This window comes from Cygnus atratus, chromosome 15 (assembly GCF_013377495.2).
Source record: "Cygnus atratus isolate AKBS03 ecotype Queensland, Australia chromosome 15, CAtr_DNAZoo_HiC_assembly, whole genome shotgun sequence".
Classification (NCBI taxonomy): domain Eukaryota; kingdom Metazoa; phylum Chordata; class Aves; order Anseriformes; family Anatidae; genus Cygnus; species Cygnus atratus.
This window is the reverse complement of record NC_066376.1, coordinates 345,717-366,902: the sequence shown is the minus strand read 5'-3', so window position 1 is coordinate 366,902 and position 21,186 is coordinate 345,717. Positions and strand designations below refer to the sequence as shown.

At 48.1% G+C, this 21,186-nt stretch overlaps 1 long non-coding RNA gene across 4 annotated transcripts in view; it reads right to left on the bottom strand.

Annotated features, from left to right (window-relative positions):
• LOC118256442 (uncharacterized) overlaps positions 1–21,186 on the bottom strand; it is a 153,944-nt gene that overhangs the window by 67,409 nt on the left and 65,349 nt on the right. The window contains exon 6 of one of the 4 annotated variants that reach the window (XR_004781233.2): positions 8,826–8,998. The exons of the other annotated variants lie outside the window; for them this stretch is intronic. This is a non-coding gene — a long non-coding RNA (uncharacterized LOC118256442). The remainder of the gene's footprint in view (positions 1–8,825; positions 8,999–21,186) is intronic. 4 annotated transcript variants of the gene reach the window in all.

The window sequence follows — 21,186 nt, the reverse complement described above, 5'->3', positions numbered from 1 at the left end:
ACAGCAGACCTGACTGCTGCAGCAAGCCCCAAAGGAGGAGCATTACTACCTCTAGGACAAGGGCTGAAGGCCATAGTGACCTTCAAAGCCCAACAACCTCCACAGAACGTGAATCAGAGGAACAAGAGTAGACACTTGCATGTTCCCCAATAAGCTATGAGCCCGGCAGCTGGTGCTCCAGGGTCCTGCCAGCCTCCAGCTGTCATTGCACATATCCCATGGGAACCAAAGCAAACATCAAGGTTTACATTTGCTTTCTTGAATACAGAATAATGAAGGAGCAGTGTGAGTATGAGGAAGGCTGTTGGCATTGTGCCATGCCAAAGAAACGATACTGTTTAATGAAGGTCAGAAGAAGAATGTTTTCCCATTTAACAGACAGAGCTCTGTGCTGAGGATCATCAGAACAGCCTGCAGCTGGCCACACCAAAGGGCAGATGCATTTGCTGCAATTGTTTATTGTTACCTACACCTCAGGGCTTATAGACAGGAGTGCATACCCTGGGCTCCCGGTAGTGCCCACGGCCTGTGCTGGCAGTATCCCACTTCCCAGCCCTGCATCAGAAATGAGGGTGCTACAGAAACTTGGCCAAACAAAATTTCTTCTCTGAGTGATCCCATCCCAGCTGTGTGTGAAAACTCATTATAAGTTTAGGCAGAAATCAAAGCACTTTATCTCTGAAGACGTATCAGCATGAAGGAGGGGAATTGTACAGGGCACCATTGCCTCCACAGCAGTAGGGTCCAGGAGAAAAAGCTGCGCACAGACACCTCCTAGAGGACTTGGCAACAACCACAGCTTCGAGCTTCCCCAAGAACAGGCTCTGCTCACTCACAATGGAAAAAGCACAGGGATAATAAGCAAAGCCACGTGCCCTGTTAGAGTAGGGGTACACAGGGTAGGGAGACCAAACTTACCCCACAGAGCCAGGAGCTTACAGTGAGGGAAGGCAAGGAAGGAACATCCACATCCTGTGAGAGCACAGCAGCAACAGCAGCAGCCCATCTGAAGTGACACCCGTGTTCCTGTACCTGCCTTTTAAAGAGGCCAGACACAGCTCTCTTGCCCTCAGTCCCTGCTTTGAGACAGAACATTTTGCTCCTGCGATCTGAGTCAACAGCATTAACTTCAGCCCTCCAGAGAGTCTCTGAGCACTGTACCTCTCTCTGCCACTTCCCTGGGGGTCAGCAGCTGATCCAACATCTTGCTGGTTATCTGTCAAGACAGCAGAATTCACAGCAATTTTTCTAGGGTTTATAAATGCTCTGGAGCCGCCAAGTTCAGGCACAGGAGATCCAGGCTCTCTATGAGTAGCATCATTACAAGATGAACCACAGCTGAGATGACAGGGTTGCTGATGGGACCCCTGCCTTGCAAACTCATAGTCCATATCCAAATGGACAACAAGAACCCTGCTGCTCTGCCCCACATCAGGCCAGCTCTGCAGACTCCCACTTGATGAAATGACATATCACTCTGCCCCTGTGAAGCCAGACACATCCACCAGCACAAATTCAAACTGCCCAGCAAAGACCAATCAATAACTGGTGGTGCAGACACCTGAGTACAGGATTCTTTGTCTTCATAGGTGCAGGAAGGAGGCTGCATCCAGGGACTGGAAAGGGCTGAGCACTGAGGATGATGCTACAGCTGCAGACTTCACCAAATATTTAATAGACAAATGATCCTGAACAAACACTTCTTCTGAGGAGCAGCAGCATTTCATTTTCATTGGGGAATGCTTAGCTAGCTGATTTTATGACAATATGTATTTTATATATATATAACATTTGTGAGTGAATTTAGTGCTTGTGAATGCAAAGGAGTAATAGTGCTGGCAAGAATCAAGCATTAGGTGGAAAGATGTGCCAGCCACCTCATGTGGTCATGATGCAGCACAATACTCATGAAAGAAGTTGCTTGTGCCGGTCCTCGTGTGCTGCAAACGATAACAATGAAACTTAATGCGGCTCTATCTGTCAGAGATTCATACTGCTAGTCTCCAGCACGGTTAGCTGAAATCTCCAAAGAGGTACCAGAAGAGAGAGGAACAACTCATTTATTTTCCTTCTGAGCTAAGCATAAATACCAAGCACCTTTCCTGCTGCACTCTGGGAAGCATCTCAGGTACACCAGCCCTTCCTACAGCACCACTCCCTGCTTCCAGACTCCAGCTGCTCTCGTATACATTAACGCCAAATTGTCTGAAAACTACCCAGGCCTTTTGCAATGTCTAGCCATCTGCACAAGCAGTAATGGTCGTGTTGATGCAACATGTATTTCCTCTACAGAATACAAACACACTGCCTCGGCCCTGAGCCTCCGTATCTCGTTTTACTCAGCTTCTCTCCTGTATTCTTCTGCTGCCTTACCAGCCGTGCTGAAGCTCAGTGTCCATCTTTCTTCATCACCATTTCATGCAATGATACAGACTTTTTTTCCTCCAGTCATTTACACATTTTTGCTACTTAAAGTCTAAGATTTTCTGGCTGACAAATCATCAGGAGGGACATCCCCATCACTCTGCTCAGTTGACGGCCTCTTACAACTGCTGGGCTTTTGAATATCTAGGCTGAACTTGAAGAGCCAGCTGAACTTTTCCTTCTAGCTCATTCTCATGCAGACCTTCCTGGACAGCTGTTTCCTATTCCCCCTCCTATTGTGGCAGGTCTTTGGCAGGAGGTCAGCTTGGAGAAGCAAAGCAGTCCCCTCTGGTCTGGAACCAGAAATGCCAGATTCTGCTCTGGAGCTCGGTTTCCATCTATTTAGTGATCAGCAATCCATTAGCTGGCAGTACAGGATAAGTGGGACTGTGCAGAATCCACAGGGGAAGACAAGGGGCTAGCAGAGCTGTGAGGGCAGGAGAGATGCTCATGGCACAAAGGCAGCACTAGACAACAACAAATACCATTTTTTCTCCTGATGCCATCAGCCCATTAGCGCAATCCTTCATGCCAGGAAGAGACTGGTGTGCTGGAGGACACACAGAGAGGACAAGGGGGATGCCAGTGTCGAGGACCTGACCCTGAACAAAACAAAACTGATCCATCCACCTGCTCTTCCTGCAAGCCCGGGGTACAGAGCAGGGATGAGAGAAGGTAGGGCAGCACCCGGGCTCCAGGGAGGCAGCCCAGGTGCTGAGCAGCTGCAGGGTCCCCACGGCAGCCGCTCCTGCTCCTGCCCGCCCCCCCGGGGCAGCGCAGAGCAAACCCGACGCTTTTGGGATGGCCGGAACGGGTGGGTGCGGGGCAACACGAGGCTCCTGCCTGCTTGCTTCCAAATGTTTTTGTAGAGCTCCATCTAGGGGGGATGCTGCTGGACAAGGCTGCAGAGCAAGGCAAGTACCAGTAAACAAGTAAATGGCTCCTTCCCCTGGCCTGAGGCCTCTTGTTACATACACACTTACGGTGCTAATTAAAAAAGGGAGGGAGCAGCCCATAAATTTTACAGTTTACTCTAACTTCAGTTCCAGCTGGTTTTAAAAGAGCTAATGAAGGTAAGTGCATCTGTGCAGATCACTGGTGCATCACAGACAGCAAGCCAGCATGCTTAATTAAATGTTATTCTAGGAATAAAATTTAGCCCTCAACTGACAAGACTGAATATTAAAGCATCAGTTTCCTGAAGACCAGCTGTAACCAGAGTATCCTACTATGGGAAAGCAAAAGTAATCCCTGCTACTGACACAAACATCCCTCAGACAATGGTTAAAAAAAGTACCACAGCCACAGAAATGCACACTGCTGCCAAAGGACAGCGCTGCCTCTGTGGGGCAACCAGCCACCTTATGAGATTCCCCAGGCATCCTTTGCTCTTGGACTGAAGACAGTAGCAGGGAACCAAAGTCCTGCATAGAACAATGACTCCAAATAGTACCTCTTCCGAGACAGCATGGAGCAATCCTCTAGTACAGAGGACTGCCTTTAAGGCATTAATAGCAAGCTGCTGCTCATAGTTTCTCCCGGCACCTGAGGCATTCTTCCCTACTGCTCTCACCCCTTTCCTGGCTACCAGGAGAGCCCTGAGAGCTAACAAGGGGGAGCAGCACAGCTGCTAAAAAGAAACCAGGAAATGCCCCCAGCCCTGCTGCACCCCGAGCTAACAGACATGCAGGGGAAAGGGCCAAGTCTCAGCAGTGCAGCAACAGGCTGGAAATCAGGTAGCTGAAGACCCCTCTGGGGATGGGATACAACAGATCTACTCACATCCTCCATGTAATTTTGTTTCCAAGTGAATTGTGGTGTCTCATTTTACAGCATCAGCCCCAGGAAGAAAGACTAGTGCTAAACTACACAAATCCTCTTATATTGCTGTGCCTACAGTTGGAGGCCTTTACATATGCAGATATTGCTTCTCCCTTGCTCAGAGGTCTCTTTCTAATATAATACTTCCCCAATATTGCAGAAGTCATAACAGGGGCTTCTCCAGGGGAACACAGCTTACCTCCCAGGAAAGAGCAGTCTGTCACTGCAGCCTGATTCTCAGCACTTCTGCCACATTCCCACATCAGGACAGCAGGGTGGTGACTGGGAGGCCAGCATGCACATCTCTGCACCCAGGCCAGGCAGTCAGTGCCCAATCCAGCCTGAAAACAAGCAGCAATGACCTGCAGGGTTCCTTCCCTCCTCTGATGGTTCCCACTAGCACCCTGTGTGGAGTCTTAACAAATCTCTAATCCTCATGATATTAGCCAAGGGGGCTGGCAGCTTGATCTGCCCTTTACTGGTACTGTCAGATCAAATAGCTGCTAATTGACCAATGTGTCTCCTTTTGCTGAGCTATTAGCAACGGCACCACGGCGGCTTTCTGACATTAATTATCTGTGAGTTAGCAGTATTTGAAAACATAAATAATAGTTTGCAGGGTGAGCTCGCTGCTCCAGACATACGAGGGCAGGCTGACATGGCCACCGCAGCGTGGTGCAGCCTTGCTCCTGAGCCCTCGCTGGGCCCTGTAACCAGGGAGGGCTCGGGCCACACTCAGGAACAGCTGGCCTGGCTGCAAGTTTAGTCGGGCTGTCAGGGCCCAGGGCCGCCCAGCCTCTCAGGCCACCTTCACCTCCCATCACAAACCCATCCTTCGTGTGATCAGCTTCCTGAAGAAGCAATCCCAATGCCAGCCCCAAAACCTGATGAATGACCAGGCAACAGCACCCCAGCATGAGGCTGACAGGCTGGGCTTAGCCCTGTTTTTGCTATATTATCTTACAGCCAAAGCCAAGCACAAAGTGCAAGAGAACATCCCATGCAAAGGCCACAAGGCATATTCCTCCAGCAGACCATCACCAAAGAAAGAAAAGGATCAAAAATAGCAAACCTCAGTACACATTTCCTTTCCTGGCAGCTCTAAGAGGTTCCCATTAACCCCAACACCTTTTGTTAGAGGGGCAAACTGTCTCCACAGCAGCTACCCCTGGGATTAGCAGAGCTGAACAGTTAGCAAGTAAAACAGCCACAGCAAAACAAACACGCTCCAGGCACTCGCTGCTGAGAGGGCTGGGACAGGTTTAATACTCACTTCTCTGCACTTCACACATGCATTCGCATTTAGCAAACACTCATCTGAAAAACCCTGACCCCTCCTTTCCTCACAGTAGCACTGCTGTGAGACACCCCCTGCACAGTCCTCCAGCCTGGCCCTTCTGGCTCCTCTCAAGGGCCCAGACAGGCACACTGCTGCCTGCCACGGAGCTCAGACACCCGTGGAAGAGGCTTCCTCGTGCCTGGTCGTTGGGGAATTGACATGGCATCCAAGGATTGCTTCCCAAAGCAGAATCTTGTTGTCTGATGAGAGGCAGACCAAACCCCATCATCTGGAGCAATGCTGCCGGCCACCACATCTGAGAGGGAAGCAGCTCGAGAAAGGAACCTGGGCTTGTGGCAGTGAAGGGCAGGACATCCCTCTGAGGTGGCTCCTGTCAGCTGGGAAGAGCCAGTTTACCTCCCATTCTAGAGGTGACCCACTGAAGGTTATGCTGTCATCCCCTTTTTGAATAATGTAGCTGACACATGATACAAAAACTGAGATTAAGCGAGGAATAATAAATTGATTTTCACAGGTTAATCCAAAGGCTGGACCCTAAATTGTCTGTCTGCAATTATCACTGTGGCTATTGCACAAGAGCAGCTAGAGGACTCAAGAAATATACTTAATGAAGATTCTGTCACTCAGAAGCTTTGCGTAACACCAGCTAAGAATTAACTAACATTTATACCAGTCATTTTTGATGTAATAGAGTAGCACACAACACATTCTTCTAAGTGAGAAGTGCACTGCCTGCCCTGGCACTAGCATTCCCCCCACTGACCCCAGTGTCCCACTGCCTTTGTGTTTTGATCCCAGATGTTTTTTTTCTAACAAAGCCTCTCAGCTTGGGCTATCAGCCCTGTTTTGCCGTGCCTTCCTTTCCTCCCATGTTGAACAGACACAGGAGTTCAGTGTCTAGCAGCCCAGCCTGTGCCCCTTCCACACCCCAGCCCAGGGCCGCTCCAGTCTGTGGCCTACCAACACTGTAGGACTTTCACAAAGTCACATCCAGGAGGAAATGGGAGTAGTCTCAAACCAATGCTTCACTCCACCAGTGTCAAGCTCAGAAATAGAAAGGATCTAACTGTCATCCAGCTCAATGCTCTTTGCCTGCATCTGGTCTATCCCAGGAAGCTTGCGTCTCAGACTGATGAAGACAGACAGGGCTGCCAGCAGCAGCCATAACTCTTCTCCTGCCTTTCTCTAGGTGCTTGCACCCTTGGTGTCCCTGAGCTCTGCTATGGTAGCTGTCCCAGGCAGCTTTTCCTCTAGCAGGTGTGGCTGCTCACTGCAGTGGTGAGCCAGGGTGTCACAGCCCGTGGGGTCGGCACTGGATGTGGGTGACGCACACTAAAGAAGGAACATCCCCTCACCCACATCCCTCCGTCACCCTGCCCAGGCTCCACTTCCAGCCCGGTGCACTTCTCTCATCCTGGCATTTCTGGCAGAAAAGAGCGTCCTGAGTCCATGCTGGGAGACAGCAAGCTGTGCCATCAGCCCTTCTGCCCACTGAGCTCCCCGGGCAATCATTTCAGGCCTGTAGAGAGCCCATTCTGCCAATGGCCCCCCCACCGGCTCAGCCCTGCGTTACTGAGGGAAGGTGTGAGCAGCAGGAGTCAGCCCCTCGCACTGCCATGCCCTCCAGTGTTCCTGTAGCAAGTGTGCCAGGACATGAACTGCTGGACCCAGGGGTACTTTCCTTCAGGCCCTCCATCTCCACGACATCTGTCAGCTCCTCTCCTCGCGTTCAGGACATGCTGCTGTGCCCAGCGAGTGCTGCGGCTCTGGGAAGGGTGGGAGGATCGTGAGGCCCACTGCCAGTACTGCAGTGGCCCAAGCATTTTTTTTTTTTATTTAACAAGTATATTGATAAGGAAGAAGGAAAGATGGAGAAAAATCTCCTTCCACCTCCAAGAGACCCCGTCTGGGCTGTGAAGTCAGCTGCAGTGGGGCTGGGCTCTCTGACCCACTGGGGAGCTGCAGAGAGCAGGCAGCAGCACAGCTAGCAGGAGACTGAAAAGCATTCCATAATGCGAAGTGAATCGCTTCTAGCTACGGAACTATGTGAGCCTTCCCTGTCCGTATTCTCCCTGTGTTTGCAATCCTATCCTTGGAACCCATTATATTCTTGCTCTGTTGAAATAGCTTGTGGGTTCAGACTTGAGGAAATGGAGTATGATTGGTTTCCATCTCCTCAGGGCAAGCTCATACCCCAAGAGCCAACTGGCCAGTACCGTGAAACATAATATCCTCCATGATATTTCACCAATTATCCTTCTGGATGAAGCGTGTAGCAAGTCAAACAAGCTGGAATCATCTTCCACTGGATGGTGGTAGCTTTAAGGAAATTCAGACCTTTAGCCGGAGGTAGATGGATATGACCTTCCATAGTGTAATTGTAACAATTTTACCATTTTTATTCCCTAGTAGTTGAAATATTTCAAAAACTAAATGACCCAAGGTCATTAAACTTTGTAAAGAGATTGCTGCAGGTATTTCCAGACATCTATCAAAAACTAAGTCACCATGACTGCCTATGACTAGAGGAGAGCACAGACTGGTAAATTGTCTTGTTTTATATCCCTCCAGCATTTTTGCTGAGGTTTCCTAATTTTTCATAGCCAATTTGTTGGCAATGCTAATTAAAATTAGAGTTGAGTAAGAGGTATCTTTATCTGCTTATCACCTTATCTGATATGAAAAATGAGTCTGTCTTGAGAAATAGCATGAAGACAGATACCTGCATAACACAGGACTTTTTAACCAGTTTCTGATTTGAGCCAGGTTACCTCGAGTGACTGCTTCTGCTTGTCTGTGATATTTAAGAGAGACATGCAAAAAATTTCCACACTTCTGCTTTCTCTGCTCATAGCTGCACAATTTGTATAAATATGAGAAGATGCAGGTCTGGGATATATTCATCTCATTTCTGATATTCTCAGTGTCTATCACAGTGTTTATCGCAAGAATAAAAGCAATGAAAACAACAAGACGTTTTTAAGTAAAGTGCCCAAGCAAACTCCCCAGAGCTCAGAGAGCCACTTGCCCTGGTCAGGGCCACCAGCCAGTGAGAAGTGCAGCGCCCACCAAGGCTTGGCCTGGCTTCTGCCGCAGTGACAGCCTGCCCCACAGAGATGGGCTCTTTCATGCCAGGTCCTGGGCCACGGTCCCCACCTCACCACAGGAACCACTTGGTGGTGAAAAAAAGTCAGAACAGTTTTCAAGAAATTGTACATTACACCTGCATAGCTTCTGACATTACTTCATGCAAGGCTCACTATAGAAGATCCATACTAACCCCTCTGGACAGCAGTAACATCACTGATGTTCCCTGAGCAATGGATGCAGGAAATAAGATCTTCATTGGCCTCTGTCCCCATATGGGTCTCCCAGGCCAGCAGCTCATGCAGTGTGCAGGATGAGGCCAGCATACTCAGTGCAGGAGTAGACCTGGTCCCAGGAAGACTCTCTCTGCAAATGGCATATAGCAGCATCAGCTACCGTGCATCTCATTTTAAAAGCATGACACAACTTATATCACAAGATTAGATTGTTTTTTTCTTGCCATTCTTCTTGCTTTGTTTCAGTGGGGGAGAGGAAAAAAAAAATCAAGCCACAGATAACTCGATCAGGGTGTGCATGGTGAGTAGCCCAGAATGCTGTGAAATCACATAAAAGATTTGATCAGAGTCAATATCGGCTGCTGAGCTATAATAGCTTTTGTGATTCTCCTAACAGGATTTTAATTTTATGTTTATTATTTGGGGACTAGCAAAGCACATGAAATGCCTGTGTGGTGGTGTGGGCTCCCTTTTCCTCTGTTCTCTGAAAGGCTGGGAAAACTCAAGTGCAAAGCAAGCTGACTTTCAGTATTTTTAATTTTTGCTTGTGTTCCCCAGGCTTGGCAGGAGAGAGTGAACTTAATTAAAATCAATGGAGAAAAAGAATGGGATAAATCACAATATGAATATTCTCAGTGTCTGTATGCAAGCGTAGCATATGCAGGCTCCTGCCTGCATTCAAAACAGCAACTCCTTCAAAGCACAGCGGAGCCTCTTTGCTTTCCATTGTCTCCAAGAAACAACAGCTTTTCAAAGCGTTGCAGCTCCAATTTGGAGGCTGCTCCCTCCTTCCGTAACTTGCTCTGCTTGGATGGGTGATGGTCAGAAGCAGTCAAGAAGGTGCTTTTGCAGAGTCTTCCAGCGTGTGCTATCCTGAGCAAACAGCTGCTCTCCCTGGGCAGCCCCTAATGCAGGCGCTGCCACAGCCTGGGCTTACAGGGCCAGTCCAGCCTCTGCCCAGCACTGACCGCATGCAACAGCGGTACCACCACCTGCCCACAGGCCCCAGCACAGCCAGGGAGACTGTTTCACAAGCCATTTTCTTTTTCTTCTGTTTTTGGCGTTTCGCTAGTGGTAAAGGGAAGCCATCCGATTCTTTTCTTCAATTGGGAAATGCGCTTTCAAAGCGTGTACTTTCCACAACATGCAGAATTGTCCTTTACTCATTTTTATTTGTGCATCTGCAACGAATGCATCTGTCCTAGTGCCTGGGACCTTCCTGCTGCAGAGCAAGAGCTGGGAGGGCTGGGGACAGTAATGACAGGGCAGTAAAATGGGTTCAGCTCTCCTAAGGACCATCACTGACCCTGAACCATCATGGGTCAGAAAACGTGAGCAAAAGAATGGGAGAGAGGAGTAGAGGAAGAAGGAACACTGGGAAGGAAACCATCTCTCTGAGCATGATTCAGCCCCAGCACAGCGAGCACCAGCACTGCCCACCCTGCTCATTCCCAAACAGGCTGTTTAGGGGAAATCTCGGACTGTTTTTCAGAGCAAATAACAGCTCTTTAGAGTCACCTGTCAGCATAAGTTGATGGATGTCAAAGTCTTCACCACATCGGTCAGACTTTAATTGCAATGTGTGGTGTGCTGAGCTGTTTAGTGGGTTAAAGCAGCAACAGGTGCACCTCGCTCCAGGGCCAGGGAGGCATCTGGCTGTGCTGGCTCAGTGGCTGCAGCTGCTCCAGCATGTAGCAGGGACAGCCCGGGCTGCCCTGATCCTGTGCCGTGCGGGCAGTGCTGTACAGATGACTGGAGGGCGCTCCCAGGTGTTCCTCTCCTGCCAAAAGCAGACACTGCTGCCCAGCAGCCTCCTGCATTACCAGTTTTCTCAAAGCCCTTGGGACTCACAAGCATTAAGCAGGCCCCATTGTTGACCTGAGCCTTGCGAGGCCGACGCATCTCAGCAGGTCCGTTTGGATCTCCGCTACCCAGACCTGCCTCCTCTCCGCACTCTGAGCTCGTGGTTGGCACCGTGCCTGGGCCTGTTCCTCCCCCCCCATTTAGCTAAAGCCAGGAACGCACCACTGTAGCCATAAAGCAAGAGCTACAGGGCTTCCTCTCATCATGCAGCCAGGGCTTTAGTTTTAATAAAATAAAATAAAAAATCATTATTCCATTGTTTAGCACTGCACGCCAGTCCCTTCCAGATGAATTAATTTCTTAATCACACTTTTAATAGGGGAGACTGTTAGAGCCCATGCGGGAATGGTTAATATTAGTAGTATTTAACTGTCAAAAGCTTTTCATATCGTAAACCAGTCTCACGGTCAAACAATAAAATTCACAGTCTAATTGGTGGGTAACAGGCCTCCAGGCACTCATCACTTATGACAGCCAACAGCAGCAATGCCGCGTGCCGGACCACGACAGCCAGCTGCTCTGGGCAGCCCACAAGCAGCTCTGTTCATTCCCAGCCCCAGCGGTGCCCCGGCCCCCTCCCACCAGCAGGGAGACCCTCAGAATGACAGCGGGGGCCATTCATCATTGCCCATTCGGATGTCTGCCCATAGCGGGTACATGCGAGTGGGTGTACAGCACAAGCGAGCACTCAGCATCTATGTGGGTTGCTCAAGACAGCGTTTTTCTTCCAGTCAATCTTTCACAGATTTATGCTGGAGAAATGGGAGCATTAAATATCCCCTTGCTGTAATTCAGCATGCAGCAAGAGATACAGATTTAAATATTTAGTAGCACATAACTGGCTAAAAGCCTCAGCAACATTTTTAAAAATCACTTCTTAATAAAACTGGACTGAAATATTCCCCGCAGTTAGAATTTATGGTTGGTAATTGGTGTTCTTGTGATAAATAGGAGTGAATATATATTTATGAACAACAAATATTAATGAAGAAATAATACAGGAGCCCAACTTCAGGCTGTGCAGCTCGCTATTACTCTACAGTATTCCCCAAGGAACACTGACATTAAGCAAACACAAAGGCATAATCTTGTTTGACTGAAAAATCCAGGAGAAAGGAAGTGTGGTCCTAGGGCACAGAGGCTTCCTCCAGAGGCTGCAAGATTCAACAAAAGAATCCATGCAGGCCATACAGGGACGCTTGCATCCGATGCGAACTGTACTCCCTAGGCTATGTATCAGATACATCTCGTATCTGAGTTGCAGTTTGCAAACACTCCAGCACTATTGATTCTTATCATGGGTGAGCCATTAATTTGCATGTGTTCCACTATGATTAAAAACTTGGAGGCAGAGCCTACAGTAACTGCTCCTTTTCTGTATGATGGCAGGATGAGATTTATCTATAGGTGATGATCTTGATTACTGCTTAGGCACAGCTTATGCAGGAGAAGCATGTTGATTAATCTTCATTTTTCACCCATCAGGAGCAGTTTTTAATGCCTGTTGCCTTCTGCACCAGAATCTCAAATTAATGCATAAGCCAGATAGAGAAATCCCACAGAGCCCCGTCCACCAGCACACAGGTCCTCTCCTGAACACAATACTGCTCTGAGGCTGTGCCTGGGCCCAAGCTGGGGGCACGGAGGCAGAGGCAAGCCTGGCTGGTGTCTGCAGCATGCCAGGCACCTCTGACAGGCTCACTGGAGCCTACTGGAGTAAGCCATCACATTTCCCAAGGTCCATGGAAGGTACCAAAGCCCACAGGCAGGCAGAAACAAGGTACTGACACAACCAGAAGAGACTGGCTTCAGGGAGTGAGTCCTGCTGCATGAGCAGTTGGACCAGTTGTGATGCCCCAAGCCTGGCTCTTCTCCCTGCTGATGTAACTGCCCTCCCACAGAGGCTGGCACTCTCCACCATGCTCTGACAGCGTGGAAGAGCAACATTGTCTGTGAAAACCGCAGCAGCCACAGGAAACATTTCTAGCATTAAATAAAATAAAAGAGACTTTTCCTGCAATAGAAACTCTGTGATCTTGCAACACAATTTGCATAAACAGACAATTTGGCTATAAACACTTTCAATGTTAACTCATATTTACATATAGAACAACTCACTCAAAATACAATTAAAGACCTTGATGAATTGGAAAATGTCAAAACATTTAAAAGGCTTCAACATACATTTGATTTACATCTCCTTGGTCAGACATTAAACTGGAGATTGTTTACACTTTCTCTTCCAGAGCCCAGAGCACATGGAGATTCTGTCTCCCTGCATCAACAACCCAGCCCACCAGCACATGCAGGGATCATTAGCGGTTATTCTTCCACACAGAGAATCATCTGTGTTTTCTCTAAGAACAAATTTAAAATGAGAAGTTTACAGCTCAGATTCCTAGACTCACTTTACAGCTGTCTCCACTCATTCATTAGCCTTAAAGGAATCAGTAGGCCCAATATTTTTCACATTGTCCAGAAAATACAGGCTGGGAGGATGCTACTCATCCTTCAGAAATACAGAGCTACTTCAGCAGAAGGCAACAAAGCAAAGAAAAGCCCATCTCACTCCAAGCAGGCTGCTACCACAGTTAGGGCGCCTGACACATATATGTTCAAATGCCCTTGGAGGGAAGGTAAGACACAGCCCGGGCCCCCCTTGTCCTAGAAGACCCTCTGCCAAAATGATTGGTGAAGGAAGGAGCCTTGCTTGCACTGCACACACCTGCACAGCAGCATTTGCCTGTGGGGACCAGAGAGGGCCCAAACAGGCAAGATGAGACAGCAGAGCTTTACAGAACACAAGTGCCAAGTTACATATTCGGAACCAGGCCTCGTGCCTCTGTTTCTCTCATTTTCTTACCACCAGAGCATATCTGCCTGGGACCAGAACACAAAGCAACCTAGCGGAGACTGTCCTGATCCCCAGGAGCTAAGGACCCCTGGAAATCTCACCAAAAACTGGGTATTTTTTCTGCCAAGTTCTCTGCCTCTGATTGCACACTGAGGTTATCTGATAGCTAGTAAAGTCCTGGAGAGTGAGTTGCTTCCCAAACCACACCAACCTAACAAGGCTCACCTACTGCTGAAATAATAAGCAAGAATGCTTGTCCTTTCTGTTTCCAGAACATTTTGAAGGCTGGTCACAGCTGTATTTCTTCTCTTCAAGGTCAGATTCCTTAAGGGTTACAGGCTGAACAATTCCACATATATCCTAAAAATACACAGCTTTATTTGTAAATCACCTAATATATTTTAAAGGGCAGGCCCTCCATGTTTTACTTTTTATTGCCACTTATCTTCCATCTCTGCCACGGTGTTTATCCTCTGCTATGCAAAGGCACATATCCACAGCCCTCTGTTTCTGGAAGGCTGACATGGCAGAACACCAGGAGCTCAATCAAGTGTGGCCCTTGTAATCTGTTAGAGAGCTCATGGAGGAGATCAGCGCGCTTTCTGAAATACCACTGAGCATATAAAGCAAAGCAAAAACCTATAAACAACCATTGACCATGGAGCTCAAAGGAGATAAAGTCTGAGAGTCGCACTCATGAAGCCCACAAAATTAGCCTGGGAACGTGGTGCACATGCAGCTCCAGAAGGGAACATGCTTTGCTGCTGGTAGAGCAATGTCCCGGGTACTGGGAGTTCGTCCACCTTACAAGGAGTCGTTTGCTTCGTACTGCTCTTCTATACTTCCCTCCAGGCTACGGTCACCACCAAACCTCTGTGCCTGCATGCTAGGATGAATGCTGCTTCTGCCTGGATGAAGCTGCTGAAAACATGTCCCAGCCCCCGGCCAGCCCCCAGATGCACCAGCCCACCTTGGGCTATGCTTGTCCCACAGCACTAGCACTCAGCCCCACAGCCAGTGTTGGGCAAGCAGCAGGATGAAGCACACATTCACGCCACCTAGGTCACCAGTGCAGTACTAATTCAGCTCACAGAGGGTTCTCATCCCTCATTAGTCTGTCACCCAACATCCATTAGCTCCTAGCAGGGTGCTCCCATAGAAAATCCTCAGCCTGAGCCCTCCTTCCCAGGCCATGGTTAGAGCCCTTTTTTAGAGCTGCTGCTGCTACTGCCCAACAAGTTGCAAGCTGTAGGTTATTACAACACAGCATACAGATGCTCTCTTTTTCCATTTGTCTGCATTAAATAATTATTTAAGCTATATTAGGTATTTATCAAGTAAACTGTCAGCATCTGAAGTTTCCTTATTGTAGCTGAAGATTGAGAGCAGCAATTTGTATGCATCCTGGCCCTTGTATGGTGTCCCTGCACACTGAAATTATGATATGAACATGATGTTTTATGAGATACTAGAACTTAATTTCAAAATTTTGGGAGGAGGGAGAAGAAAGTGAGGGGAAGCTGGTTCGCCAGGTTCTCCAGTGTAGCGAGGGGCTCTCAATTGTGTTTTTCCTGGAAACTCCGGGGCAGCAGCTGATGTTCAGGACAGTGAGAGACTAGCCAGTGGCACTGCCAACCCTGGGTTAAGGGTGCTGAATGTGACACTGCAGAGCACTTCTGCATCCCCAGAGGGACTCTTGTGTGAGAAAGCAGTCCCTGGCTGCTGTCATCTCCACTCCCACCCCAGCCTTTCCATTTCCCACCTCTTCTGGGATCTCACAGGCTTCCATGAGGGTGCTGCACTAGTGAACTGGAAGCCAAATTCAAGCCAAGCACTTCCTCCAAGGATCCTGCCCACAAACACCCCATCTGCAGGGCAGGAGGATGGGTCCTTGGTTAAAAAAACACAACTCCATGTGGAGGGCTGCCTCCACCCCATGCACACGTACTGCATGCCTACCCTGGAGGATCTCAGCACAGCTGGGGTTCACTGCACCATTTATTACCACAAGTTTCCTGCATGTTGTTCTTACACCCCTGACTCGGAAGCCAAATGGTGAGGGAGGCTGTGTGCAGAGCGGCAGCAGTTCCTATCTTTCTGAGCGTGTTCCCTGAAACCCCAGGAAGCCTGGTGAAGAGGCCTGGGCTGGGAGGACTGATACAATAGTTCTTTTTCCTTACTTCCAGCTTTGGAATTTCTCTCTTCCACTCTGGTTCTGACAATTTTCACAGCAGGAACCCCTCCATGCTGGAAACTGCTTCCTTGAATTTCACAGATGTCTCATGCTGCTCCTTTCCTTTCCCTCTCTCCTCTCTGCTTTCCTCCATGTCTTGTCCAAGCTGGACATCCCTGGGAGGAAAATGAGAGATGCTGTTTACAAATGATGTCAGCTCTTGGCAACCTGCATATCTGAGGGATTTATCTGTTCTCTGCATGAGCAGCAACTGCCGCAACCCCAGCCACTCTCCAGCCATCACCATAACTACCGTCTATGTCAGCCTCCCACAGCAGGTCTTTCAACAGATTAATTTAAAAGGTTTCAGTTTGGCTGATTGCATCTAATTTGCCTTGAACCACTGTCGTGATGTGGTGGCAGAGTCGTAGCTCTTGTTCTGGCAGCCTCCTCTCACCTCACCAGATGGCTGCCTTGGCAATTGCACTTCAACTGAAGAGGATCAACATGTACAGTGCACCCTAGGTGAGCCCCAGGAGATGGCACAGTGCTCCTTCCCATGCTCAGCTGAAGTTTTGCTCCATACCAAAGAAGTCAGAGAGCTCTGGGAAGTGCTTCAGCCCCCTAAGGAGACCTGGCAGGGCTGGCTACGAATTCAGCTCTTCTAGAGAATTTAGCAGCAGGGGTTATTATGGGAACAGGAGAGTTAGGAGAGCCCAGAGAAGGGGGCCTGTGTGGGCAATGATCCCAGGTCCCCAGTAGTGCCACAGTTCCCTAGTGGGAAGAGAAGGCTGGAGGGGTGTGTGCAGCAGAGCCCAGCCAGCAGAAGTCTTGGTGATTTGCATGACCCCAGGCCAAGGATCAGCTAGCTCTGGGAGAGGCTCCATCTCTGCGCCTCTTGGAACTGCCAATTGTCACCTTTGCCATAAGAGAAGCTGCACAGACAAGGGCACTTGGTCTGCATTTTGCTAACTGTGTTTCATCTGGTTGGTGTGTGTAAGCGTATAGCGTACACAAGCGTCTTGCATCATTCCAACAACAGCTTCAACCTATGAGAAAACAGAAACAACTACAAAGACTGAGGGAAAAGTTGCTTCTGAAACACAGCAGCAGAGAAAAAGCAGAGACACCAGCATTCGGTAAGTTCAGACCAGGGCTGAATTCTGAGATGATAAGGACAGAGGTAGAAACCCATCCCATTTTCAATTCCATTCCTATAAGAATGAGCACAAGCCATTTTTTCCTTTATATATTCTTGACACTTAACCTACTCAATGCTCTTTATTTGCATTGACCACATTTTATAGTATGATTAAATTTGTATGGAAGAGAACCAATTAGTTTTGTTTTACACTTATTGAATGCACTTTATGGTCAGACAAATTAACTCTCAGCAGTTAGTTTGATTTATCCAGCAGCATAAAGTTTGACAATCTGTACTCTCAGATAACCCATTTTAAAAGAATTATCTTTATTGTTATTTTTCTTGTTTGGGAGAAACCATTAAACCTGGAGGCAGGTATGAAGAGGAAGCAAACACTGTCAGGAGACTGGCCCTGTCCAGAGAATTCAAAAGCAAACATGCCTGTTTGCCTCTTGACAAAGCCTCTGCTGGGAGGCACCAGTATGTTCTGGAACAGTGACCGTCTTTGCAGACAAAGTGGAGCTCCAAAGAGGAGCAAGTGCCAGTCTGTTTTGGAAATGATGCTTTATCCTGTCAGAGAATTTTAGGTAGGCACAGGACATAACAGAGGAGCAGGTGCCCAAGCAGCTGCCCTGGGGAGCAGGTGGCAGTGCTGAGCGAAGAGGACACTAACCAGGGAAAATTACCACCAGGAAAGCTAGCGGGAGAGCTTTGGGAAAGAGAGCAGTCTGGGCATTCTGTCTAGACCTGCCAAACATGGAGGACATGCTGATAGAAAGCCCTTCCCTCAGCCCCACCTGAGATCTGCCTGTCCTGGCCGGTGTGTGGCCTGCCCTGAGGATGAGCTCCATCCACGCTGCTGCAGTGGGCACTGGGCTACCAGCACGATGCCCAAGGCATCCACCGAGCATCTCTGGCAGGGCTCACCACTCTGCTTCATGTGGGCAGCCAGAATCAGAGGGGACACTGGCAGCTCCTTTCCAGCCCATATTTATGACGTGCTGTGCTTAACAGGTTACACTGTCCAGGAGAAGCAAGCCTCAGCTGTGAATGACCTGAGCAGCCTGCCTCTGGCTGCATGGGCAGTTGGCTCCACAGGCCTGGACACTGAGAGACCAGGATGCCCAGGATGAATGCTTAGCACAAGCCCATTGCCACAGCAAGAGTGCATCCTGCCTCTGCTCCCAGGCCTCACAGGAACCCTGATTCCTCCTGATACCCCCATGCCAGGAGGGGCTTCCACCATGTCTAGGGGGAAGGCAGGGAAAGACATGGCTGGGAATGCTGCAGGAGAAGGAATAAGCAAGCGGTCACAGACTGTGAAAACCTCTCCTGAGAAAGGCGTGGCAGAGCTGATGCTTGAATCAGGAATGATAGATTGGAAAGCCCTCATGAGAAGTGTGTGCAATTGGAACAATCCTTGCTGGGCCCAGCACACAGCCCAAAGAGCATCACTCTTTACCATTGCTTTTTCATTACAGATATGTCTGTTGGCATTGGGCACAAGGCATGGCTGATGGCTGTGCTAAAGAAGTTGCCTGCTCTGAGGCTGTTCCCTCTCTCTCTGTTGCTTGGGCAGTTTGGAATAAATGATTGCCAGTGCTGGTAATGCACCCCTCCAAGCTGGAGCAGACTGCTCCCAACACAGTGCGCAGAGGTGGGTCTCCCAGTGAGTCTGGTCTTCCTCTTGTGTAAGCATTGATTAGCTTGGGCTCAGCAGCCCACTCCCATCTAGGAGGAACAATCCTGCTAGAGGTTTATTACTAGCAGAGTGACACTGCCATTGACACAAGGACAAATGGGCTAAGGAAGCTGTGTGGTGCCTGGGGAGCTCTGAAGCCCAGTCTCATTTGTATTTGGCAACTATATGTAAAAAGAATTTGATCCCAGTTAGTAAATGAAATTTAGATAATAAATTGACTCGTGAGCATGCTGCCAGTTCTCATGCAATGGAAGAAACAAGGAGATGAGGGTTTATTATTTCATAAGAATGAGCTGTTTTCGTACAGGACAAGATACTGGAGAGGCACTGCTATTTTTTGGCAGACAGTGGCCACATTTGATGATCATTCATTATAAGGATCTAAGCTTAGCAGACAGGATGTTTCCCAAGCCAACTAAGCAATCAAGAAGAGCCCCCTCCTGACAGTTCCGTCACCCACCATGTCCTCCCCACTTCCTCAGCATCCTCAGCCAGGCAGGTATGGTTGAGGATGATGCAAGTCCCACATACAGCAGTGACAGAAGGTGCCCAGTCACATTACTTCGTACAATAGATAGAGATCCACTCAGTGCTGCAGGTCAAACACAGACTGATGTGAAAACCAGATATGGTAGAACTGAAAAACATCCCAACAAGAAGACCTCGGAATCCCTCCAGATTTCCCATTCCTTTGCCCTTTTGTTCACAACCAACTTTCATCCCTTGCTAATTCCACACGGACAGGCACCATAATCTAGCATTTGTTAGCAAACGTAAAATGATTCTTCCCTTCATGATAGATGAAGACATCCTTGTCTGGTTCTTACAAAGGTCTTGTGGTCATCTGTCCTGCAAACATCTAGTGTATGTGTTTAGATCCTATAGTGTAAAATGCAAAAGTAGCATTTCTTATCAGATATAACACTACTTGTCCTCTAACATACAGAGCCTAAACATGATACTGAAAGCATATCAGGAACAGACTTACAAGCTGGGGGACAGAACTGCAATTTGGAGGACAGCACCCAATAAACAAGACAATCTTAGCACTCCTCTGAAGCGGACACTAACTTTGGAGGGTCCTCAAAGGACACAGTTGCTCCTCTTCCTGTGCAAGAATCCCCTTGAGAAGCTTCACATGTGTAGACTATGCAACTGCCATTTGGCCAAGTCACAAAGTATTATGAAAGTCAAAGCTTGCACTGGGAGTAGCATGCCATCTGTTCAGGCTTGAAAGACAGGAAATAACTATCAAAACTACAGTCTAATCACAATCAGCTGGCTGGCAGCTAACAAGTACACACATTGTCTGGCAAAGAACTAAGATGCTTATCAGCTGAGCATCTTGCAAGAGAGAAATGAAGTATCTGACGGGCTGAGGGAGAAATACAACAAGAGCAGGCAGCCAAAACAAGGCTAATTAATGGGGAGTCACATGGTCCACTGAAAACTAGGAAGCATCTACACAAGGATCCTCTCATTGCTCCTGTACACCTCTGTTTAAATTCATATCCACTATTAAAGGATACAGAAAATGCATAGGCCAGGAAGCAGCCAACTATGTCTACACGTAGCAAACTAAAGACAACAACAGAGATGGGAACTGAACCACAAAGCACAGCAACTAAAATATACAGTGGATAGAAGAGCTTAATCTACAGGGAAGTATGTAAGATGATCTGTGAATAGGGATACTGACAGCTCATGGTCAGTAAAGGTCAGTTAGGTTGCTGGTCTGCTTGACTCCAAGAAGGATGTCACCATAATTAGTAGTAGTGCTTTGGTTCTTGCTATTTGCTATTTAGCTCAATAAAGAAGTGACAAATTCATCACAGAGTTACATCTCTGCTCAAAGAGAACTGATCTCAGATCAATTCCTCAGTATGCCTGAAGAATCTACATTGCTAATGGATGTTGGGTGAACAGATGTTCCTGGGGTAACAAGGCTCTGGAAGGAGATAAACACAGAAGATACATTTGAACCCAAGGAGATGCTACTTTTTAAATCAGTCAGCAATGAGAGACAGTCTCATCCTCACCAACCTGTCTGAATTTTCAGCCAATTGACAGTCACAAGGGAGCACACATCCACTTATGCTCTATGCACCCAAACCAGTAGTCCCTAACTGTCTGCATGAAGAAACATCAAAAGATTTTGCATGGACAAACTACTTAGCAGCCTAAAAAAATGAAAGTCAAGAACACCAGACTCATCTTTGGGCTACGCATGTCCAGAGGCAGATGGTAAATCTTCAGAAACAGTAACAAGCCATCTGCATTCCCTGTGTGCTGCAGCAAGCCATCACTGTCAGCCTCAAGAGGAGGGACCAGGCGAGTCTTTTGGAACATGACCAGCTGACTGACATGGATGAAGAAAGAAGATGAGGAAATATGTGACTGTTAAAAAAAACATGGGGCCTTGGGACTATGATACCCATGGATGAGGATGTTGTAGAAAGGAGAAAGACGAATTGTTCTGCTACATAGCTGTCCTCTCTCAATACTTTGTTGAAAGCCCCACCTCAATAGCATCAACATTCAATTTTCGACAAATTGGAAGATAAGGTGAAAAACTTAACAGA